At 40.4% G+C, this 26,006-nt stretch overlaps 1 long non-coding RNA gene across 6 annotated transcripts in view; it reads left to right on the forward strand.

Moving 5' to 3' along the window:
- The window catches only part of LOC116450029, a 145,256-nt gene that overhangs the window by 76,014 nt on the left and 43,236 nt on the right, over positions 1 to 26,006 (forward strand). For 2 of the 6 annotated variants that reach the window (XR_004242631.1, XR_004242635.1), the window contains exons 1-2: positions 11,201 to 11,787; positions 18,843 to 19,039. The exons of 1 other annotated variant lie outside the window; for it this stretch is intronic. This is a non-coding gene — a long non-coding RNA (uncharacterized LOC116450029). Of the gene's footprint in view, positions 1 to 11,199; positions 11,788 to 18,842; positions 19,040 to 26,006 lie in introns of those variants that run through there. 3 more of the 6 variants (XR_004242632.1, XR_004242633.1, XR_004242634.1) reach the window with 3 other exon arrangements.

Raw genomic sequence — 26,006 nt, forward strand, 5'->3', positions numbered from 1 at the left:
ATGTTTCAGGCAATTCTGGAAGGTAAAAAGAAATGAATAGAGACTAGAAACCAAAACCAACCCCAGATCCCTTGAGACAAAGGTTACAATTCCTCCCCCAACCAACTCTCCTTCGCATGTAGTGAGATAGGGTTATCTAAGCATTTATATTTGTATTTTAGTGCTGTGTGGCACTTTTATATAGAAGAGATGCCAAAGCTTATAACAAAGAGGGTATGTGTCATTATCTCAATTTTACAGGTAAGGAAACAGAAGCACACAAAGGTGCTAAGACTTGCTGGCAAAGCACTCAGTAAACCACAGCAGAGCCAAGCACCTGACAGATGATCCTGTGTGTTTGCCTTTGGGCTGTGTCATCTGTCATCTTAATGGTACAAACATTTTGGATTTAGTCACACTGGAAAAGCAGAGGACTTAGGAAAAAAAAAAAACCAAAACACCCACTCCAGAAATTTGCCAACCACAATCAAAATATCTAGTTTAAAAACTTCCAAGAAATAAATGTCCTGTTATTGTTCTCTGTGAGGGAAATGCTCTCAATTAGAGCTTTATGAATGTGAAGCTATGCCCACCCTGGTTCCACAAAGTAAAACCAGCTACACTTGAGAGAAGCTCCTAAGAAGAGTTACTCAGTAAAAATACCAGTAATTATTCTAACATCTCATATTCTTTTACCAAAACAAAATAACATAAGCTTGGAGACTGACTGACTTCTATCATAAACATTAACATGCTGTGCTTGGAGCTCTGGAGATCTGTCAAAAACCAAAATGTTTTGTCTCCACGTAGGTTTCTGCTAATGGATTTTCCATGTATCCATTGTTTCAGTTTCTCTTACCATGTGTGGGACTCAGAAACTCACTGCTGCTCTGGGCAGTATCAGTTCCTGCTACTACCTTAAAAACATCAAGGGGCTGATTGCAAGTTACATTTTTTATTATGCTCTGTGTATTTTTAGAGGAGAAAGGAGCAGTGTTTTTGACCAATTTAACTTAGTGTTGTGAGTGAAAAAGATATCAGCCAGGGGAAAGAGCAAGTTTATCTTTCAATCTCTTACAATGTGTTTTAAGTGTGCTCTTAGTAGTGAATTTCATATTCTATTTTAACCATATTTAACACTTTGATCCCCAAGCTTGAAGAGTACTCCACTGTACAGGTTTCTATGCAGTCAATGAGGGGCAGGTAGAAATAAAACAAAAAAAAGGAAAAAAAGGCAATCATTGCCTAGGGAGTTTTGAATCTTATTTTAAGCATTGTCCTTGCAGGAGAGCTCACAGGCAGAGCAATCTGAAGATGGAATCATTCTTAAAAGAAGGAGAGATCCTATTGCTCCATCCTTGCCTCTTTTCCAGCCTTGCTAATTGTGTTGAAATTGCTTCTGCTTTTCACTGAGGCAGAGCTTTTCCAGCTTCAGCACACTGTGTTATGTTAAAGTTTCAGAGAGCTTTAGGAACATGTTTTAAAAGATTTCTTTATTATTTGTTCTATTTGAATTAATGTTTGCTTACCTCTAACAAATAAAAAAACATGCACCAGGAATATAACGAAAAATGACACTGAGATTTTTTAAAAAATGGTTGTCTCTTTTCACATATCATTCACCTAACATTTTTCAGTTTTTCTTCACAACCATATGGACTGGAAATTCAAGCAAAAACCAACACAAAAAGCACCCAAGCTTGGGTTCTTGTGCAGTCTCTTGATTTAAGCAACACTTTAAAAAATATCAGCTGTTGCAAGGTTCCATAAAAGAAGTTGCAACAGAGCGGGGGCAGTAGCTCACCTGATCTAAATGTTGCTGCTTTCCTGAAGTGGGTAGAGCTAGGACTGTGCACCAGCTGACTTGTTTGTTGTGATATATTTTGACTTGCAATTTGTTGATTTTAAAAGGTTTTTTTTATTTGAGGGAAATGCTTGAAGTGTGGGTTTCTGTCTCCCACTGGCACTGGACAGGGAGTCTCTTTGGCTCTGTTTCCCTTACACAGAAGCCAGCCTCTGAATCTTACTAAAAATAGTTTAAAAAACAGCACACAGATGAATACAATGAAATACGAAACAAATGCAGAATGAGACCCTATAAATGTTACATGATGAAGTGCTTGTACACAAGATACTGTTAGAACTGTGTGTTAGAGCAACATGTCCCCTTTCTAGAAAGGTGAGGACTGGTGAGAGTCATCCTTGAATCCGTGGTGGGGCTTGAGGGCAATCCAGAAGCTTAGAGAATTGAGCTGGTGGTCTGGGAGCCCTGGTGCAGATGAGAAGATATCTCAGCTGTAACTAAACCAGATTTTATACTGACCCCATTGTGGAACAGAAGTCCCCACATCAAGTAGGGCTTCCACGAGGGATAAAAGCACAAGCTCCACACCTAGTGCCTCCCAGACCACTCTGTATGACTGGATCAACCTCTCACTGCCCAAGGCTGCTTTCAAATACACATAAAAAACCCCAATCTTCCCCTAAGCAGTGAAATGCACTGGCACAGGAAGGTGTTTTGGTAAAAGTTTCAGGTGGAAGAGGCGTGGGTTGCCATAGTTACTGTTTGGTAAAGGCATAAAACTTTGTCTTTTTTTTCCATTTGGGTTTTGACTAGTTTAGTTCTTATTACTTGGTGTAGTTTCATGATTACTGTTGTTTCCTGTGAATCTCTGTTTTTGCCAGCATGCAGTGTGCTCTGCTTTAGAATACCCAAAGTATTTGCAGTATGCATAATGCTGTATATTCTTGAAAAATTACATAGCCCTCTGTTTTCATGTGAAGTCTCTAGCCTAAGATTTTCACCTGCCACAAGTGGAGAATAATACCAAGATAAGCCCAAGTTAGTTAATGCCACATAATCAAATATCACAGGTATTTTTATAGGATATTAAGGGTAGTTTTTGCCAATCATATTTTTGTCTGGATTCTCCTTACCCTGTGAAAAACCTCATTACAAGAATTAAAGCTTCTACTGGCACATGTGCTAATGTATGTAAACAGGAATGCAAGAATACGACCTTTGCTACTGATACTTTTGCATATTTTTACTGGTGTAGAAAAAGGTCTTATTCTGTGAACACAGCACCAGTTCCAAGAGAATTGTAGGTGGTACCAGAAAGGTAATTGGAATCTATTCCTAAATATTATTACTTTGATGAACTGCAAAATATTTCCAGTATTTGTCATCATTGTCAGTTGCTATGCACCTGGCTTCTGCTGCTCCAAGAGGAAAGCTGCTCTATCTCTTTTTCTTTTACCCTTTTTTAAAATATTTTTTTTATTTGCTTTTGCTGTTTTTAATGCCTTTCTGCAATAACAAGCAATGAGCTTCTCCTCAGCCATCCAAGCACAGCACTGTGGCACCCCACTCGCTGCTGCCTGGTGATGTGAAAAGAACAAAAGCCAATAAGCAGTGATGACAACCATGTAATCCAGTGTTTCTCAGCTCTCTATCTCAGGGAAAAAGCTGCCTTCCAGTGCCACTCTGGCACAGGTGAATGTCTACTCCTGTCTGAGACTCAGCAGGAGGCAGAGATACTGCCAGGATGACTCTTTCCCTCTGCTCTTTACCTGTAGTTGTGCTCAGGCCCTGGCACTGATATGGTGAAGAGTCCACATCAGAATAGTAGTCCTTTTCCTAGTGTTATTCCTCAGTCACAGGGGTAAGACAAACACCAGGATTGCTTTGTGGAGAGTACATGCAAGGCAGATGTGCTGCTGCTTAGGCTACTGGGAATGTGGTTTTTCCCAGTTGTCTTGCAGTCATTTACTCTTCAGGGCAGAACACAAGCCTGCCAAGCGCTTGTCCTCGGTTGTGAAAAATCTCAGATGCAGGAAGAAAAGGCATAAAAGGGAGTCAAGGGAATGGACCAGGGTTTCATGCAGAGGCTTTCTTGCTTATTTGGAAAGCATGAATTACTTCTTCATATATTTATTCCTAAAATACTTAGTTTCTCAGGATAGCTGCTGTGTAGAGACAAAACAGAGATCAGACCAGTTCCTATCCAGCCCGTGCTACTCAATGGAATTTCAAATGCCAAACTTCAATGGGATTTCAAATTTTCAAAAAAAGGATTTTGGTCTCCTTTCTGGCCAGCCCAAAAGCACTTTTCCTATTTCAAAGTAAAGCCACATGACCCGAGAACAGCGAGGTGCTGCACCACCGTAGCAGCAAGATGATGTGCAAGTGTATCTGAAGGGTGGTACTACGTGATCTTTGGTTCTTTGTACAAGCAGCACTGAGGTTGCTGTACCCCTATAAAATCAGAACAAGGTGACTATCCTGAAAATGGTTTTCTTTAGGGTAGAGGTAGCTCATAATCTGCTGTTGCAAAGGTACTGTCCGTGACTATTCCCAAGCGTGTTTCTTGCTTTCCCTTAGAGCAATAAAGTTGATTCAATTGGAGAAAATAAAGGGAAGGTTTCATACCCAGTGTGTCTCTGTTGTTTTTGTTTCCCCCCAGAGACTGAAGTTACAGGCTTCTTCCTGCTGCAGAAAACCACCAGCAGCAGTTCTGATTTTCTTGGGCGATACTTAAAATTTCCACTTATTTCAGTGCCTCTACTATTGGTTGAGCGTTCCACTGTATGTGATTCTCTGCAGCCATTCCAGAGAATGCCTTCCTTTGCATTAATCTTTCTTGCTGTTTCCAAAGTTCTTTTGCTCTCATTATTAGCACAGACCTTGATGTGCAGCCCTCAACCAACATCTCAAAATTACCTAAGTAGAGGTGGTGGTCTTCGAAAGAACAGTGCTGTTTCCTCCTGTAGGTGTAATTATAATTGCTAATGCATTGATCCATAGGAAAATGGGTCCCACACAGTAACTGTATGGTCAAAGCTTTTGAGGGGAGTAGTTGAGAGAAAGATGTGCCACCTTAGATTGAGGCTTGGAGCACAGAGAGATCTCAAGCTACACTCTGTTCATCAAGCTGCTGAATTGCTTTTAGGTCTAACAGTTCTCCTTTGTATCAGCCTATAAATACAGCTGTGTCTACTGGATTTTGCCCAAGGGTTCGTACATCATAGTTTGCTAAATTTTAATCATGCTTGTGTTTGCGTTTGAGTGGAGTTCACATGTCCTGTAGAGCCCTTAATCCTCAGTTTGCCATCCCAGGCAAAATGCCCAGTCTCAGCTGAGGCCTTCCTAGCAAACTGCTCTGACTCCACTCACTCTTTGCTGTGTCCTCTAATGCATTTATGGATCTGGTGAGAGCTCTGCTGCAGATCTGCACTCCTTAGACTGGCAATACAATCTGCTGTTCATACCCTTCATTAAGAAATATCATGCAAGCATTCTGTCAAGCAATTGAAATTCATCCATCTCTCCAGGTGATGTAAAAAAAAAATAAAGTATCTTCCTATCAATGTGCGGGCATATTGACAGCTGGAAAATATTTTAGCACAACTGCATGGCAACACCGGGTTTGCTCTAAGAGGTTTGAAGAGCACGTTGTAATTACTGTTTGACTCCTCTGTAGAGAGTGTTGCAAGGTTACTCCTTTTTTTAAAAACCAAATTAACCATGCAGTTTACATCCAATTTCTGCATGCAATTGCCATGATTACGTGTGCAGTTCATATAACTGCACATAGAAACTGTCAGAGTTGTCTGTTTGGATATGTGAAGGGGAAAGGCTGTTGTCTTTTGCATGCATTGATTTGGCCGCTGATTTGCAAATCTGTCCCTACTTGTGGTCTGCTTTCCAAAGCAAAGTACTTGCTTCAATTTGAATAAGTGGTATCTCTCAGTTATTCCTTAAAATTGACAATTATAGACTGGGGTGCATTCATTTGACAAAGACAGATCTTCTCCTAGAACAAATTGTTCAGAGGAATTTCATTTGTTGTTTCTTTTTTCCCCCTCTTTGATGTATGGAAGTACAAAAGAAACCAGGACATGGCTTTTCAGGAAAGAAAGATTTCTAAAATATCCTGTGGGCAGCACTTGATTCCTCTGTAGTACTATCCACAAAACACTTGAAATATTGCAGATATGCATTTTAAGATTTGCATGTGCTAAGAGCAGTGAATTGAAACTCCCCCCGCTACGTGTTTTGAAGTTAAAATAGTGCTCTGATGAAAATACTTTATATGAAAATGTAAAAAAATTATGATGTGCACCAGCCCAGGATCTGTCTCTGAAAACAGAGCAGTTATGAGGACTATCACTTTTGAACCTGTTAAAGAATCAAACCAAACCAACCAACAATATTTTATAGTTTCCATTTGGTTTTGCCTTTATATTATAACTTAAGAGCTTCAGGCCACAGCAGAAATTGAAACCCCTCAAACTATGAAATATGAGTAAGAAGAGAGAGCTTTCACCTCAATGATATCTGAAACATGCATGTGAAGGGGATCAGAGAGAGACAGCAACTTCACCAACATCATGCACCAAGAGCGTTGTACAAAGTCAACACTGGAATTAGGTCTTCTGGCTCTCAGTCTTTTGCTTTTAACAGTGGGCCAATACAATAACATATTTTTCCCATTTGCTATTATATATTTATTTTTATACTCCTCTCTTTTCCAGGTTTTTCTAAAAACTTTGGAAATTATTGATTTTTCTTGAGTTCCCTAAGAATCCTTCTCACATCCATTTAAATATCAGCACCTTTCCTGTTTGCATCCTTTGGCCTCTGCAAGCCCTTTTTATCTTCATCTAAAGCTCCAGAGGGAAATGCTATTCATCTTTATTTCCTTGGTTTGTCTTTCTCTTAGAAAAGCTGACCAAATTCTTCTGATTTCCTTTATTCTAAGCCGGATTTGAATACTTCTGAAGCGCCAGATCTTGGGAATATGGGTAGTGAAGTTAGAGGGGGCAGAATTTGAATTCCTTGGTGAAGGTAGCCCCAGATAAGGGTCCATCACTGACTGTGCTACAGAACTACAGAATTACCCTATGTCTGCTGATGCTGCTTAAGCAGCTCTGGAAAAATGGTGTATCTGGAAATATTGAAATAGTGTATCTGGAAGGAATTATTTTGGATCCATTGAGTCATTGCTCAGTTGGGAAGTCAGGGAAGACCTCATTGCTCTCATTGCTACTTGAAAGGAGGTTGTAGTGAGATGGGGCTCATTCTCTTCTGCTATGTCTCAAGTGAAAGCATGAAAAGAAATGGCCTTAAGAATGGCCTTAAGTTACGCCAGAGGAGGTTCAGTTTGAATAGTAGGAAAAAAAAAACCCCAAAAATTCAAAGAGCAATTAGGCATTGGAATAGGTTGCCCAGGGAGGTGCTGGAGTTACCGTCTCTGGAAGTGTTCAAGAGGTGTCTGGATATGCACTTGGAGATATGATTTAAGGGTAATTACTGTGGTGCTGAATTGATGTTCTCGAAGGTCTTTTCCAACCTTGATGATTCTGTGCTACACCAAAATTTTCACACACTCATCTCTAATAGATCACTTTCCTCAGAGCTGAGGACGTGAGAGGTCAGCATGGGAATTGCTCCTCAGAGATCTCTGTGCTTTGCTGTGAGACCCTGCTGATTTGCAAGTCTATTGGACACTCAAATGGACCTGGCACTATTGCTTTTATGACAATCTTTTAACTCCTCTCTTCCAAAGACAGGGATTCAGGGTGCACAGACACCCTTGATCTAACACAGCCTTGCTGGGTCATGCAATGAGACCCAAAAGCTCTGTTTCACCTCCTTCATTCAGCACAGGTACCACAGGTCGTCCACTTGCAAAAAGGGGCTGTTGAGGAAAGACAAAAAGGAGCTCCTGGTAATTCCATGTCTCAGAAATTACTGTATGACTATTTTCTTGGTTGCTAAAACAAGGCACAAAGCCTCAGAAGGAAATATTTATTAAGCCACAGATGGCAAAGCTGAGCCTCTGATTTCCCTAAATCCTTAAGAGGATTGTGATACAGCTTATAGGAGCATCTTAGTGGCTGGATGCTCAGCTTCTTATTAGATATGTCATCCATCTATACACCCACAGTGACTTGAGGAGAGACAGTGTTTGCATTCCAGCTTTGCTAATTGCACACCTTAAATTAGGGTAACAGATTACTTTTTCTTTGTTTTTATGTGTGTGCAAGGCCAGGCTTCTGAGTACAATGCAGCAATCCCATTTTGTACGTCTGATTTTAGATATGCTGTATCTATCTTCTTGATTTTAGTTATAAAACTGGGAGAAAGCTGTAACAGAAAGGTGAATGATCAGGGTAGTCCTACCTTTGTTTTGAACAAAGTATAGAAAAGCATAGGATCATACCAGATAAGTACAGAAAAATAAAGGAAAAGATGTAATTACTTTTATTGATGTGTCTTTTTTTCTGAGATGCTGTTTTACTTGCACTTCTTTGTTGTTCCCTACGTTCCCTGAAATGCCTGTCTCTTGTTCTCCTGTTCTTATTCATCCTTATTTCTTCATATTTTACAGTTGAAGAGAGATGAGGACTGAAAATGTGTTTGGAAGAGATCACAGTAATCCGTGTCCAGTCTTGGCACAGATTATTTACAAGTCCTGTCTCAGTTGTCTTCATTACACTGTCTCACACACTGCTGGGATTCTCCTGGTTCCTAGTGGTGTTGGTAACAGTGGTTTTTCAGCAAAATATGCTCAGTCCAGACAGTTGACAGTACACCATAATTTTGTTGAAAGTTCCCTCACTTAAACCATGACTTTTCTAGAAAATGCAGGGCAGCTTTTCTAGTGAAGACTGTGAGGAGATGACAGTAAAAGTGGTTTTTAAAGGAAAAGCCGGTGGAAAAGCCAGAATTTTCTGTTTGTCAATTTTCAGATGAGGGTAGCTTGCACATTTCCTGAATGAAAGAAGACATGAGCAAATGTGAGAAGGTGCAGGAGAGATGTACAGCAGTCCTGTGATGCCAAGTGGGCAGAAACAGATCTGCTCTGCTGCTGGACCATGTTTCTCAGGTTAATTCTCAGTGCTGATCTTGTTTACCATCCATGCCTTTATTACTGAGAGAGTCTTTGAGCTAAGTGCTGCCTGGAAAAGGGCTTGGACGTTTGGCCATATTAGCCATCTTCCCTTATTTATCTTCTGCACCTTTAGGGAAATGAAACTTTATATGTTGCTTGACAATATTAATTGGATTATAGGAAAGTAACAGTTGAGTTTACATTAATGTTATCTTCCCGTCAAATGAATAGATTCCAAAGTGCTGCAAGCAGCCACATCCAAGGAAGAGAGTCACTTTTTAAGTAATCATGCAGTAGATTTTGACAAGCTGCAGTTAATTTTTGAACTTCACTTTTTGCAACAGATTCCTAGAAGAATTTTGTGATATCCCCTGAAAATTACAAGCAGCACATTTTTAGTGGCTGTGCTGTTGTCTCTTCTGCATTCTGGGGAGATCAAAGAACTAAACCAATGCAAAGACTTAACATAGTCTGGTTGTTCTTCTCCAGAAGAGACACAGAGACAGTCCAGCATGGATGCAGGGTGAGTGGTCAGGAAAAGGTCTTGGGTTGCAATGGAGAGTGAGAAAAATGAGCAGTGTAAATATAACTGGAGAATTCAGCCCTGAGTACATTCAGTTTTCAACTGCCATGATAGTAAACCAAACAGTAACAATCTGTGAAATGCAATTATAAATATCTGAAATAAAGTTCGCTAGGATAAAAATCAGATATGCTGTAAAGTGTATGGAACCATGATTTCTCCACTCCATAATGGAGACACACCTACCAAAATCATAAGTATGACAGAGGAAACAGTAGTTCATAGAACAAATAATAGTTTTTCCTCACTGACTTACCAGATTTCCTAATTCATGCAAAACACAGTAATACGAAGGGAAGTTTTTTGGATGTTGAATTTAAGAATACACTGAGTTCATCCAGTTTTTTAATTTCAGAAAATCCACTGGAAAGTGGGTCTAACTGTCCTGCCTCAGGTATCAGCTGAAGTACATTGACTGTCTGGAGAAAAAAGAAAGTGCTGCTTATTTTTGAATGGCAAAAGATGAGTTGTTCCTTAATAGCATGACTGGTTATGTCATGAGCAAATACCCTGTGCAGGACAGAGATCATCTGTGATAAAACAGAACCATGCAATTACCTCAGGGTCCTGAGCTGCCAGCCCGGGCCACTTGTCCAGCTGAAGGGCAGAACTGGTAAAGTGCTGGAATTTAAAGGTTGACTTGCGTAAGGCTGGATTCTGGTTGTAAACCTGTTCTGTTGGATAATTCGCACTGTAGAAAAACCTGTGAATATTTATTGGTGGTTGCAGTGTTCTGGAATCTGTAGGAGGACTCCTAGATTAGCTGCTTTTCAACCTCATTCCATTTTTTGTAGGGTAGTTTGGGGCGATTGTGTTCAGAAGAGTCAGGTGAAACTGGAGAGCACACAGGGAAGGTTTTGTGCCTGGCAAAGGTGTCTTTGAGATTTGCTCAAGACTTTTCTCCCTAATTAAGTGGGTGTCTTCCTTGACTTTGATCTTATGAGTCATTAATCTAGAAACTACTTACATTCTGCAAGACATCCCTGGATAAGTCTCTCCATTTATTTATATCTGTAAGATGATTTAACACTAAGTTAATGATTTAGGGACCTATCTGATTCCCAGGAAAGCAAGTCAGAGGCTCTCACTGTCCCTGTCTAACCAACTGGGTATAATACCTACTTACATTTAAATACGTTTACATTTCCACAAAAGAATTTATATTGCTTTCTAATACCTTGGATGCAGAGCTTTTTATAGATTACTACCCCATAAATCGTTAATCCTTACTTTTTAAGTTATCTTTCATTAGAAATGGAACAAAAAACAAAGCTACAAGTACAGACCTAAACCCTTCACATTTTGAGAAGTTCCAGATTCAGGTACCTTGAACATAAACTTCATTCTGTGGCTTTGGATTTAGACTAAACAGAAAATAAGCCTATTTTCAGGTTCCAATTTGAACATATGGTAAATTCTTAGGAGATTATTTGGCCTGATGGGTTTGTGACACTGGAAGAAAGTTGAAATCAGAAAAGGTAATTTCCTTGCTCTATACTGAAAAGCAGTAAAATTGATTTGTTGCTGATATTTTAGGGAGATTTGTTTCTAGAGACAGCAGGGAAAAGCTAATTTAGCCAGAAAGTCTTCCTGTTTTCCAGGACAAATCTGTCTGTTTTTCTGTTACATTGTCGTTGCCTTCAGCAGATGGGGAATTAGTAGCCAAGGAGTACAGGAGCTGCTAAGAAATTCTGTCTTTGACTTTAGAAACCTAATGCATGGAAAATTAATTTTTGACTTGGGAGCTGCTGGTTTATACAAACTCTGGTGGCACATGCCTGCCTCACGAGGGAATCTGGAAAGATGCTTTGGGAAATTCAGGAGCTGAGCAGCAACTCTCTTTGGCTGTTGGTGTCACTGAGGCATCCAGTTCCTCAGGAGGGTGCTGAGCTGGGCTGATGAGAGCATGGCTCTGGATGAACACATAGGAGAGCAGAGATAATAATTAGTGCAAAGGCGTGTGGGGGAACATCTCGCTCTCACCGAGGACAGCACGGAGCCGCACCACCCACGAGGCATCACTGGGATGATAACTTAATTGAAAAGAGTTGCTCAAGCATGTACCATGCCTGGCACAGAGGTAGAAACTTCTGCTCCAAGTAATGTTTTAACAAGTTGTTTTCTTTTTTCTGTTGTCACCTGAACCAGAAGATTTGGGTGCTTGCTTACTGCATAGATACACCTCAGGTTAAGCCTGATTTTTTCTTTCCTTTGTTTTGTTTCTTAAACTGGTTGCATTCATGTGCTCAGGCCTCTTCAGCACTTCAGATCCCAAGTGAAACAAGAAATGGGAGGATGCAGAACAAAGCCACCGTGAGTACACAGGTGAGAGGTGGAGTGTTCTACTTCATTCCAGAGAACAGGAATCATATCTGGTCAGTCAAGCTTTTATTCCAGCTCCAATTTTTAAAGAAAATATTTGCAGGAAAAATAAGCATTTGAAGCTAGACTCCTAAATTGAAATTATATGGGCTGATTTATAACAAGAATTGAAAGTCCAACACTTTCTTCTTGATTGTAATTTAAGGTTAAATGGAAAAAAGTAAAATTAATATCAATGATACACACCAAAGTAAAAAGGAAAAATGTCCTACTCTGCCTGACAATTCCTTCTCCTTTGAAGGTACCTCTGCCTCTTTTTCTTTCCTCCAGAGAAGCAAATTGTATCATATCTGGGAGAATAACTAATTTAAGCTGTTTTGGACAAAGAGGGGTGAACCCATTCCTGTATCAAGTCTGTTCAAACAACACTGAAGTTCCTAAGTATTGAATGGACTGGAACTTAGATGTTTAGGGTGATGTGCACTGTGGCTCTCCCTGGTGATCTGGGTGCTTGCAGACAGAGAAAAATTTCCTCTGCTGCAGCTGCTGCTTTGCTGGTCTGGTCTAGTCTGGCGTTGCACAGGGACCTGTGACCGAGGAGAGGGTTGGTGTGTTGTGCACCACCTTCACTTTCTGGGTGACTTCAGATGGGACTCCTGACAGCTCATGTCTTGTGAAGTCCACAGGGAAGAATATTTCATGTCATTGTTTGTGGAGGCAAGTGACTAAAAACTGTGGGAAGCTGGTTGTCCAAAAGAAATCGGGGATCTTAATTACATTCTCTGAGTTGTGAAACAGGGTGGCAACCAGGCTCCAATATTTCTCTTCCCAATCTGTGCCACTTCCAGACCTGATCCTACCCGGCCGGGTCGATAAAAGACACATTCTTGCCTTCCTGATGTCATCAGAACTGACACTGCCTCCCTCCTAATAGCCCTGTGTGTGCATTTAGTGAAAGGGAGCATAAATTTGGAACTTCATAAAAACACCACTTAGAGCACAGAAGAATTTATAATGGTGACAGATATGCACAGGTGACCTCCTATCAGAGAGTGAATATTTGTCTTTTCTTAACCCTGCTCTAAGAGGAGATGATCAGCTAACCTTATCAGCACAGCCTGCACCATACGCACTCTGGTGCTCGGATTGACAGAGATCTGGGTGATCCAAGCCCCTGGAATGTTGCTATATTTTCTGTATGGGTAAAGAGAAGAAAAAGTTTAAAACAAATATCCTATTGCTCTTTTTCTACATCTTGGTACAAAATGAAATCACAGACTTGTTTCTTTATGAAAACACCAGCAGTGGTTTCATTTCAGTGACCTGGCAGCCCTACTGTCCACCGAGCTGTCTCACAGGTAGAGGTTAACTTCAGCCTAACTCCCCTAGCCCTAATCACTTTTGAGAGAGTTAAGCACTGCTGAAAGCTTCTGGTGTTGAGTAGGGAGCCTGCAGCCATCCAATAAACCCCACTAAGCACAGAGACTGTGAGGGTCTGTTTGCAGCCCCTTGTGTGTTAAAGCTGCAAAGTCTCTGGGCACAGTCCAGTTGGATGTAAACAGCATTCCTTGCCGGGGCAGCAAACGATACCTTCCTCCCTGCTGGGCCTCAAGATGTAGCCAAAACTTGTTTACTCTGTAATTTAGAGTTCATTGTAATCTAAATAGGGATTTTTGCAATGCAAATAGGGCTGTACAGAATGTAATACATTTTATTTATCGCTACTGTTAATTATGACTGTATAGCTTATCACTCATCACATAACCTGGATTGCAAAACACAATGTTTCAAACACACTTTAACTCTCAGATCATGATCAGTAAAGAGAATATATTATACTTTTAATATGCACTTTCCCCCACAGTATTTTACAACAGCCTGCATAAACTCCATTCTGCAGAAAAGGTTTCCAAGAAACAAAAAAAAGAAATATCTTGATTCATGTACAAAGGTAGTTTCTGATTGCATATAGTGGGCAAAAAAAGTGTCCTTTTATTTGATTTCCTGGAGTGCTCACTTGTCCTGGCTGTTATACATCTATGAGGGAGCTGCTATTAAGCCCAAAATTCTGAGTATTAGAAGATCATCCCATAACGATATAATGCTAGGATAAATAACTGCAGTTCAGCATGGCTAGAACAGTCTGATGGACTCAGTGCTCTTTAAAGGTGCTGAAACGAGAAATGGAGTGCAGAGGTTCAGGAACAACAATATTCAGTGAAGGAAATGTCTCCTCTCTCCTTGGCCTGGAGGAGGTGATCTAGGTTTGCTTCTATAATTTACACCTGTCATAAACTAATAATCAAGCTCAATACAAAGTGAAATTAAAGTACTGCCCAGTGAAGAGAGATGAAGTGGTTAATATTTGTTACATACCCTGATGCTGGACCTTGGCCTTCTGACAACACCCACCATTCTCGAGGTGCCGTTGCAGATCAATGATTCCCTCTGGCAGAGATAAAGCACTAAATGCTTCACTGTTGTCCATTGAATACCATGACCCTTATGCACCAAGAGGTTAGAAATCTTTTATTAGCCAGTTGCTGTTCTAAGTAAAGGTTTTTAGGCTAGGTCTAAGAAGCCTGGTTCCATGAGTTTTACTAAACTCTCCATCTCTTCCTACACCCCACTGCATTTCAGAGGGCAGTGCAGGTGGGAACAGAGAGACCTGGAACCATCCATCCAGGGAGGCTTTCAGGAGCTGCCCAGGCAGAGACAAGTTTGATCTATAGTTGGCAATGTCCCCATGCTGGGAGGAAGGTGGAACTAGATGGCAGCTAGAGATTTCATCCAGTCTCTGCATCTCCTTTCAGCTCCCCAACTCCAGTAAGTCCCTGATAAATGCCAGGGTGTTGTAGGTCTTACACAGCACTCATCACCCTCATATCTGAGATTATGCCTGGTCCTGCAAGGACTGAAAAAAGTGGGAATGTGCCAGGAGATCCCAGTGCCTCAGGCATCTCTCTAAGTTCCCATCCAGCCCATGCACCTGCGTTCCTTCTCACAATAAATGAGCAAGAGGATTAGGTTGTGATGTGCTTCTGGATTTTGGCCTAAAGTGGAATTGAGGGCATGGCTCAAGAATATACATAGATTGAGGAGATGCTGCATCTTCTACAGATCAGGCACAGCCCCAGTGCCTAAAAGAACTGCTGATTTTAGCTGAATTTTGCCACAATAATTTTTTTTTCAGCAATAAACTTAGTGGTGAGACTGGCCACCATAAGTGAGCATGATGCTGGAGGGAGACACAGAAATCAATGCAGGCATTTGGCAAACTAGAATATCTGACAGTGTTGGAATTAACAAAGCTGGTTTAGCATTTCCCCTGCCAGTATCCACTCTTGTAAATAAGAATTTCATTTTTGTTGATATAATTGCAGTCAGCAAAATGTTTTGTAGAGAGAGAAGTTCTGTCTACAGTTATTTTCTCTGATACCTGAAATTCAGAGTGGACATGACATATTGTTTTGCTTTGACTTTCATTTAATTTGAGCATTATGATGACACTTAAATAACGGGAAAGTGGTAGCAAGTATTCTTCATTTGAATATATTATCTTAGGTCTCACCAGCTGCAGAAGTTGCATTTACATAGACAGATGGTGGTGTAAGAGCCACCACTACTGACTGTTCCACAATGTTAAGTAGTTTTTCAGTGTGTGTAAGAGGCAGTGCTGGTTGTGTTAGGAGTACTAGCAGCAACCTGTTTTGTTTCTTCTTCTATAATCCAAACCCCCAACAACTCCAAAAACAGTAGTTGCTGTGGAGTAGCTGGTGTAAAGATGGAGGCAGTAAAACTGTCATGTTTGAAAATGCCATTTGGGAGCTTCCACAATTTATTTTCTGGATGATTAGGGAGTCTGTCACAACGTAAAATATTTGGAAGTAAGCTGTCCAATGTTCAAAGGTACGCGGCTTGTCACAAGAGCAGTTACACTGCAGCTAAATCCTTGGTGATGTAAACAGCTGTCAGCTTTCAATTAAATAGGGATCACTCCATGTTTTTGCCTTGCCTCTGAGATAAGGGAGCCTTGTTGTGTCTGTGCCAGAGCATCTACCTGTGCACAGTGCTGCTCAGCAGATTGCTGGTACCAGTTGTTTTCAATGCACAAAGTTCTGAGTATTACCAGGAAAGAAAAAGCCTGACCCTTCTTCCTCTACCTGAGGTGCATTGCTGTACAAGGGTCAGGAAAACCCCTCCTGGCTGAAGGGCAGGGACCAGCCCAGCTCACACGGCCGCTGGCACAGGTGTGTCTGGCACAGCCGTGGCCTCTGTCTCAAGGTTACTGTTGGTCATGGGAGCATCAAGTAGCTCTTTCATGCTCTTGGTTGAAAGGAAGCAGATTGCCTTGGTTTTGGTCTGTGCTGTGCTTTCTCCCTGTGTAGTGTACCCAATGTAGTCATGAACATAATTAAATATTTGTAACCACGTACATGTACACGGGGTAGTCTGGATTAAAACATAAAATGAACAAGCGTTACAGGATTTTCTCCAAGAACCCAATTAAAAAGATGTGCTTTCCATCACAAAGATGCTATCAACCCAAAAATCTTACTTTATATTCCCAGGACAGATCATTAATAGTATTTCAATCAAAATTTGATTATAATAATCCTAACCTGTTTAGTATAAGATGTGCAGAGCCTTTTATTTTTTTAACTGGATGCAAACAGTAACATTGCCATCATCAAAAAAGTTAAAAAAAAGATGTATTTGATATTGAGGTAATTTAAACTCATTTCAGGAGAGACTGTAGACTAGGGGCAAATGTTTTCTATAAAGCTGCTCTTTCTGAATACCAGCATTTATGAAAGTCACATCCACTAAATCTGTGGCTCTGTCTTGTGAATGTTTTATCTAATTCTAGTGTTGCTAGCACGTCAGAGGGTTGTGCTTTTTGGGAGGTTTCCAGTTGTCTGGTAGAAATCCAGTTGCTTATTCATGGATGAAATCTGATCAAGATGGAAGTTACTGCAATGAGTGGAATTACCTTTTGGCTTTGATGAGCTGGTCTAAAACTGGAGAGAGAAGCAAAATTCTATTATACGTGATTTTTCCTCTCCAGTTTTATTTATTTCCTTTCCCTCCCCTCCATCCTTGCACTTTTCTCTGGGCACTTGGCAAATCCACAAGTGCCATTAATGTTGTTCCTTGACTGAACATTAAATGTGTATTTTTGAACACCGCCTCCCTATCTTGCGCCTCCCTGGAATGCCCCAGTCTTGTTGGCTCAGGGATTGTATTTGTTCTTGGAATATCCCAAGGGAAATCCCATCACTTTTCTTCCATTTGCATGACCTAATGATTGTTTGAAAGTCCCTGATTTTGCAGCTTCTTTCTTTTAAAGTCTGAATTTTGAAGTATATGTATTAAATTGGACTTTGGAGAACTTTAACCCAGTTCACTTCTTTTAGCCCAGGCATGAAAAGCTTTACTGGACATTATGTGATGTCCATGTAAATGCTGAGACAGAGTTGAGCACTCGACATTTGCCTTAAAGACAGAATACAAACAATGAAAATACACCAACCTTCAGCCCACAGTCATTATCTGTGGTACCTTAGTAATAGATGTAATGCCTTGTGCAGAGTTCAAGGCTCTCATATTTAAAGACTGAGAGATTTTTCTTCCCACAGAGTTGAAAAGAAAATGTTGTAACTAAAGACAACATTATTTTTATTAGTTTAAAATGGGTTGTGAATAATCTGAACAAGTACAAAAACGCCCCCATGCCTGCTAGTCAATATAGGATATTTTTATCTGCCATTGCAGTCTACACCACTTCTGTATTAACCATCTTAAGCAAAAATATGCCAGACCATTTGGGCCTTAGGATAATGATGTTGTGATTTATTGCACTCTGTGATTCCATCCTGCAACAATTACCAGAAGAGCTGATAATGGTCTGCAATTTGTTTTCCAGAACTGGGAATAGCTGCCAGCAAGAGCCACTGTCAGGGAAAGGCAGTGGCTGTTTACCTGCCCTGCTCAGCCGGTCCAGGGAGGACAGGGCAGTGAAACCCTTGGGAATGCACAGCAAAGTGCCAGCCTGTTAACTGAGAGCAGCTGTTTCTCATGAGGTGCTGCAGTGGGACCCAACAGTATAAAAACTGACTTGTTATTGAGTTTCTATAAAAAATATGAGACCTGACTAAAAGAATGGGTAGTATATCAGTTTTTTTACCCTTCAGTTCACCCACATCAATTTAAGACATGCTCTTGATTCCAAGAATCAAGTCACACCACCCTGTTTTTAAAGAGCTCACAGCTCTAGCTATTGGTGGAGGTTCCTTATATTGGAATTTACTGTAAGCACTTGTCATAGTTATATGGAATCTTTATAATCTGTGGGGTTACAGATGTTTCCTGTTTCGAACAGGTTTCTTGATGACTTTGGTTCAATGTGTTGAGGCTCCACACTCATTTTTCAGGACTTGATCCTGCCCTGCTGTGACAACTGTTTGTCAGCTGCCAAGAGATGAGAGTCTGTGAATCTCAGTATAAAGGACAAATATTCATCTTCATATAAGATGATTTCATACTTATGGAAAGTTTGTGGGTTTCCATTACTATCAGTAAGGTTGGCTTAGTTCTCTTTAATAGGAAAGGGATTGTAGGCTACACAAAAGTAGTTTGACAGAAGCTGTCATAGCCTAGGTCTTAGTAAATGACCAGAGTAGGATTTCAGCACTTAATGAACTGAGAACATCAAGTGATACACAAATATTTTGCAGACAGAGAAAAAACTTTTTGGCTTCTCTAAGAAAAAGAAAAGGTTGGTCTGTATGTTGTCATTGGAGAATGAAGCTGTTTTTTTTAAAAAAAAGCTGCATTTGGCTTAGCCTGTATTCTATTTCCTCTTTTGCTGGTTCTCCTTATGCATTTAGAATCTGCTCTGCTGTGCTCAGTACCTGGTATTTTTCATGAGCAGTCATATAAGTAACAGTCTGCTACTGGAGCATAGTAAATACTGGTTCTATTATTCTGACTTCTTTAGGCTTGGTGTCCCAAGTTTTAGAATGGTAAAATGGACTTTTACTGTGCTTTATTTAAAGGAGAACAATTAAATGGTTTACCTTCCTCAAAATAACTATTTTCCTGTAACATGGCTGGAAAGAAAGAAGGAATCTATTGACATTCCCATTGGTGAAAGTCAGAACATAAGGGTCTGGATCACATCCAGTAGCAGAACTAAAACCAGTCCTGTGTCAAGATGATGTAACCACCAGGGGATTGCAGATGCCAAGCACAGGTAAGAAAGGACTCTGCATTACCACTTCTTTCTTGTCTCTGCTTCCTTTCACACGTACGCTCCTGTTTGTGAGCGTTCTCCCCTGCATTCTCCAAAGTCACTGGGATTCCCAATAAGTTTTCAGCAAGAACAGGAATTACAATGACTGCAGGCACTTTAATGCACTTTTCCTTCGGCAAGGAGACATAAGTATTTTCCCACCATTCTTCTCCCCATTAGCAGCAGCTCTTTTTTTTTTTTTTTTTTTACTTTCTTTTTGTCCCCCAGGTCATTTTGCTCCAACACTTCTGAAAGGTTGTACTGAAGTCACTCTTCAGTGAGTAACCAAAATAATCAGGTATTAATTACAGCTAAAGAACAAGGTCCAAAGTGTGATTCATTGTAATTCTTCAGTTCATCTAGAGTAAATAGGACCTTATCTGTGGGGCTGCCTAGGTTTTTTACTTCAGTGATATGTGGAAACTATAGCTCAAGATCTTGGAGGAAACTTTGAACCCACTATACCAGTTTGAACAGGTTTGTGGCCTTTGGCTTTTTAATTTTTGCCTTGGTTCACTGTTAGATTTGAATGATTGCCAAGTACTGTAAAAGCCTGGAAATTGGATATTAATCTTGAAACTCTTATTTAGATTCTTTTCCCAAGGAGGATGTTGCACAAGAAACATTGCCTGTCCGTCTGGTCATGGGAGAGTGTTTTCCACTTTTGTTTCAACTCTATTCTCAATGAGAATGGAAGAGACTCAGTACTTTGCAAGAGTAGACACTGAATCTACAAAGCAGTATGAAGATGTCATTGTTTAAATGACTGTATGGTTATTTTCATTAATAATATGGCTTTGCACTCATGTTAAACCTTTCCAGTAAAAGGTATCAAAAGGTTTTGCCATTTATAATTCGTGAAGCAAATACTTTTATTTTTGTGTCTTCACAGAATAAATTTTGCTTGAAGTGGGAGGAGATTATGATATTTAAGGGCCTTAATTGGCCTAACAGAAAATATTAACCACTTGTATATTAGTTTACTCACTATTACATTTCTCTAACTCTTTTGAGAAAGTAGGGATTTGAATAATGTTTTAGTTTCAGTTCTGAATAGGTATATGTTAGTACTTCTGTAATTTCTTGGAAGTACATTGGAATTAAGAGTACTTAATAAAAAAAAAAAATCTTTTCATGTTGGAAGTCCAGCTTATAATTAACAAAATTATTTTGAAAACTCTATCTTGCATTGCAACCTTTCAGTCTTTTGCCCACATAATTTCTGTTGGTTTAAGAAATCCAGCCAGTGCTCAGTTGATATGAAACTCAGACAAATAGACCAAATTAATAATACAAGTGGTTATTCCCATGTATGTATGCATTTATAAATAATACTTAAGGTTTATGCCTGGTAGTGTTTTTTTAGCTTCAGATGTAGTATATGAAAAAAGTGGGTAAGTATAACCATACCTTGGTTATTATTTCACTATATTTCCTTTTTGTGCATTTATTTGACAAAAAGTGGTACTTCCATTCATCCATGGCAGAAGGTTGTATCCAGGGCTTCTCAAGAACTTCATAGGCCTTGAACTTTCTCCTGCTATAAGGACAATAGCATCAATTTTTCTTTCTGGGAGATCTTAAGACTTGAATTGAGCTGTCACTGATTCCAGTACACTCAGTTTGGGCCCAAGGCAGACTCTGATCATCTCTATGAGGAGGTCGCACAGAAAAGCCCAACCTAACTCATAACTTGAGTGAGCAATCCAAAAGGAGAGAGTTCAGCAAGGAGGTCTGTGTATTTCTTAAAGGTGGTGTCTTCATCAAGTGCAAATCAGGTAAGTCCAGGACTGTTAGGATTTGTCACTTGAGTTCTTGAATCTGTGCTGATTTACCCCGCTTTTGGTCTGACCCTTTGCTCCTGACAGGCTTGCAAAGAGCAAACTCTATTTGCAAGTCTAATAATGTGGCTGAAACTGGTAATTACTATACATACTTCTGGAAGATCTATAATATAATTAGCAGCTGCTTTGAGTTGCAAAATTACAATAAGAGAAGATTTATGTACTTCCCTTTAACTTAAGCATGGTTTACTTCAATAAATACTATTCTGAGATAAGAATAAATGCATATTGCATTGGGCAATCTTCCCTGTGACACTGTATGTATTACCTCGTTGCTCCAATTATCCAAAATGATGTTGCTTTCCCTTTTTCCCTGCTTTGATTACCTTTTCAAGTGTTCTGTACCACCCTTGCCAAAGGGGTGCAATTATCCCTACAGGGATACCTCTTGGCTTTGGGTGGAGAAGTTGTGTAGACGTGTTGCCAGTGTGGTGGCTTGGTGAATCAAACTCTGCCCTTTCATAACTTCTTTCATTAGGAGTCCCACCTGAGAGTCTGAAGAAGCCTTGGTGCTTTGGGTAGGAAAATGACTGAAGCCAGTGAGCAAAAAAGCTGTTCCTGCCCTGGTCGGCCTGGTCCCTCACCATCGCTGTGCTTCCCAAGCTTTCTGGTTTGGCTCCTCCAATCCTGGATGTTCCAGTGCAGAGGCAGTGTCCCCCAGGTGGAATTGGAAGCCCTTAGACAATCATTTATCACTTCTCTGGAGCTTCATTAAGCAGAAGCAGACCTGAAGTAGTGAATGAACTGTGTCCAGGGCCTTCTTGGGTTTGAAACTCGAGGCAGGAGCCTTGCTGGCAACAGGTCCAGCCGTTTATATCTCAAAAGCCCAGAGGATTCTCAGTTCTTAAAGCCAGCTCCACCACAGGGAGTCCTTCCTGACACAACCTTCACAAAAAAATGTGTGAGAATGCCCTCACCACAACTTCATCCCTTTCAGGCATTGTGTCTCCAGCAGGACCAATGACCTAAGTTCTTCTGCTGAGGTTTGGGATTGCAGAGCTCATTACAGGGGTCTAAACTCTACTAAGGGTCTTCCTTGATTTCCACTCATGTCTAATATGGTGACAACAAGTTTATTCCATTGCCTTTCAAGCCCTCTGTGCTCAGAAGAGATTAAGATTTAAACCTTCTACTGTCCCCTCAAAGGTGGAGTGAACATCAAAACAGCCTTGTGACTGAAAGTCTGACTGAAGCTAATAAAAACCTGTTCTCTTGAAACATCCCTGTTACTGCATGAGGAGCACTTCTGTAACCTGCCAGCCTTCATCTCCCTTGTACTGCTGTGGTGCAGTTCACTGATTAGGAACAATACTAGATGCACTTGTGATAAACTCTTTGTTGGATCTCTCACCTGTGCATGCCTGTGCTCTCCTGAAACGGGGAAGCACAGACTACGTGCTGTGCAGCACTGCTCACCTCACTGAGGTAACAGCTAAAACGCCAAAGAGAAGATCATGACAATAATAATGATGATGATGATGATAATGATAAAAATGAAATGACACACTTGGAAAATTGCTCGTGTTACCTTTGCCTGAGCAATTTATAGAAAAACTCCCAGTTCCCAAATCTTGAATTGGGAGAGAAACTCCCAGACAGCAAAATTGGAGGTGCAGTTATAATTTATTTAACAATGGAGTGGCTTTTTGGAGGTAAAAGAGGAAATGTTTCAGATTTAAAACATTAAAGTTGCCTGAAGCACAGAGAGAGTGAATTGATGATAGTGTGGAACTCTGGGTTTGACTCTTCATGAATGTGTCCCTATTGCCAGAACTTCAGTCCCAATTCAGAAAGATTTTAACTATTTTTCAGAAATGGATTAGATCCAATGAAAGCTTTTCTGCTGATTTTGAAAGGATTTTGGAAAAACTCCAAATTATAATAAGCTTTAACCAGTGTATTTTCTGGTTCACTCTTGTAGTAGTAACACTGCTCTCCCTAAAAACTGCAGGATGATCTGGGACTTCATCCAACTCATGCTGAAGTCTTTCCAGTCAGATAGAATACTTGGTGAAAAAAATTAGAGGTGATTCCTCAGTAAATGCAACGCATTGTCTGTGATGGGTCTTGCAGTTACTCTTGCATTTATTCCAAAGCCTGGTACAGGATGCTTAGAAGAACTGCACAGTATTACCGGCCTTTGAATTATATCCTTATTATTTTGCAGATTCTTTTTTTAATATAAAAAAAGGAGGAGGAAATCTACGAAAATGAAGACCGTGTCAACATAGTTCAATTTCTCAACTTGTCATCTTGTCTCAGTTCTAACTGGATGAGCCTGAAGAAGGCCCTATGGGCAACTTGTCAGCTCTAATCACCCCTTCTACTCTTAGCAGATATTTTATTAACACTTTTAAAGTTTTTTTTTAAATTTATTTTGTAGTCTACATGCTGAGGCAGCAGCCAGTTTGGTTTCCTTCATCTTCCTCTCGCTCTCTGCTGCCTGAGAGAGAGGTTGGCTCTTCTGCCATCAGAGTCCACAAATCACAGCAAAAGGGATTGTTGCAGTTTTCATAAATGTGGTGTTACTCGAAAATTATAGACTGCAACTGCTTATTGCAGTTCTGTGCAATGGCTGTAAATTGGGCCCTGTATCTTTCTGGTGACAGTCATTCCCGCAACAGGCCTTTTAGGAAATTGGAAGGGAAATTAAACAAGAGCAAGGGGTAGCTTTCCTTTTATCTTTGACATGCCTTCCTGAAATCCTTATCTATCATATTCAGGCAGAGATGCTGCTGAAATGGTGGTGGATTTAGATGTTGTCTGTCTCTGAAGCTACAGACTGCTGATCCTGCATGCTCTTTGAAGCAGGTCTGTTGACAAGGTCCAGATACAAATAAAATTTTATGAATGATGGACTGTGATGACATGACACCAGTGGAATATGTTATTTCTCCATTTTCACTGTCCATTCATTTAAAAATCAGCTTTCTCAAAGCCATTTAAGTCTTGAGCTGAACACACACCATGGCCATAGGTAGGGAATGGCTTGCAGAGAAGATTGAGTGGTCAGTAAAGGCAGGCTACATGGTGACTTTTATTTCTCTTGCCCAGGAGATGAGTGAACTGAGCGTTCTGTTGTCCCCTTTTTTGCCTATCTGGACTGTGGATCCAGGCATGCAGGAATCAACAAGCCTACCTGTTTGATTGTTCACTTCTTGCGGGATGTGTGTGGATGTGTGGAGAACTGTTAACTGTCTGCTCATCCACTGGCCTAACAGCCTCAGCCAGCACAAAGGATGTTAGGTAGTGCATAGAAAACTAATATAATCTACTTATATATATGTGTGTGTGCCTATATATGTATACATGTTATATATAATATATAATCTAATAACTATATAATACCATATAAGGAAGGAAACTGTATATGCAAGGTGGTTTCTGAGACTCAAAGCCTTCTTGAGGTGATGCACATTACTCACTGCCCTGTGTGCTGGGATGTGCCCAGTCCTAATCCAGCCCCGAAGTCCTGGCCTTCCTTCAAGTTTGGTTTGATGGGAAGGGCTCCTCACCTAACCTTACCTTTCTCTTCACCACAGAGCTTGCCTGAAATGAACTCTATGTTGACACTCGTGCAGGCAGAAAGTCTCTGTCTGGTAAGAAAAGGCCTTTTTATATCTGTTCTCCAGAAGGAGAACACATGTTAATTCTGGCTATGGCAGATCCTCTAGGCCCGAACCTCTGACACACCCAATATAAAGAGAGTTTAAACAAGCACTTACCCTTAAGGGTGGGAGGGATGCTCAGTTTTATCACCTCACCACACCCCAGTCCTGGTTCCTCCAGGCCCTGTTAGAACAGCCAGGTTCGTTCCCTGTGTGCGGTAAGTGCTGAGGTTTGTGTCCCTCAGCAGTCACCTGCTCCAGGATACTCTGTGCTGCAAGAAAAGGGTCAGGTACAAAAGCACCTTTTTGCATGGGTTGGGAGAATCAGTCAGTGCTAGGAAATGATAGATTCAACACCCTCACACAGCTCAAACCAAACCAATAACCTGACCTCGAGACACCTGTGCCTCTCCACCATTGCTGGTGCCAGTGGAACAGTGTCTCACCTGAACCCAGCGGGACAAACCCCAGACATGCCTGGCAGGAGCTGGCACCAGTCCAAGGTTGTTCTCACCCTTCTGCCCGGGCAGAGCTTGGATTGCTCTTTGTGCCATGTTTAAAGGAGCATGGACAAATTTCAAGGCAGTTAAACCCAGTGATCTCCTTATCTTTGCTGTTAGTATTGCTTTTGATTATTCTGAAAGATAGATGACAAGAAACCAGATTTGGTTTTGATCTATAATACCATCTGTTTACTTTTCACTAAACCCAAACAAGGAAAACATATAACTCTCTTTCACTTTTGTCTGCCCTCTATTTGTTTTCATGTACGAGCACAGTGCTTCAATGTTCAGGCTGTAGATGATGCCAAGGAAAATTGAAGTCCAAACCAAGAAGCTGCTTTCCCTGGAATTTAGAAAAACAAATACAGAGAGCTTTCTGTTGCTCATTTTATTTCATTTTCAATAAATCTAAATTTTGGGTCAACTCAACCTGACAGTGTTTATCTAAATAAAAATGCAATGGTTATGTGAATGAGAACTGGTCCTTAAATCAGAGAAGGAGGAGACTTTGATTAGTGTTTGGCTAGGAAGAAGGCAACTGTCTAAAGGAAGAGGATTTGAGGCTCTTGCCATGTTCCACTGAAGTGGGTATAAATTTTATCAGTACCTTTGAAGCAAATAGAATCAGACTCTAAATTGGTGATTCTGCATTACTTAATAACTCTTACTCAAATCTAGTGCTTCTGGCTAACTTCAGTTTTTAGCTGCAGAGCTAACTGGAGATGTTATTTGGAGTTGCCTTAAACCTATCTGCTACTAAATGATTTACTGGATATTTAGATACCTATAATCCTGGAATTAGACCTACTGGGATATAAATCCCTGAAGCTCACAAGCAGTTAAATAATGACTAAACGGAAAAAGAAAAACCCATCTAGTCCTTTCCATGCTAAGGTATATAATAGCACAAAATTGGAAAAATCCATCTTCCACACCAAATAGAGTGATTACAAATGAAGGCGAGAACATTATC

The sequence above is a fragment of the Corvus moneduloides genome, chromosome 12 (genome assembly GCF_009650955.1).
Source record: "Corvus moneduloides isolate bCorMon1 chromosome 12, bCorMon1.pri, whole genome shotgun sequence".
Lineage (NCBI taxonomy): Eukaryota > Metazoa > Chordata > Aves > Passeriformes > Corvidae > Corvus > Corvus moneduloides.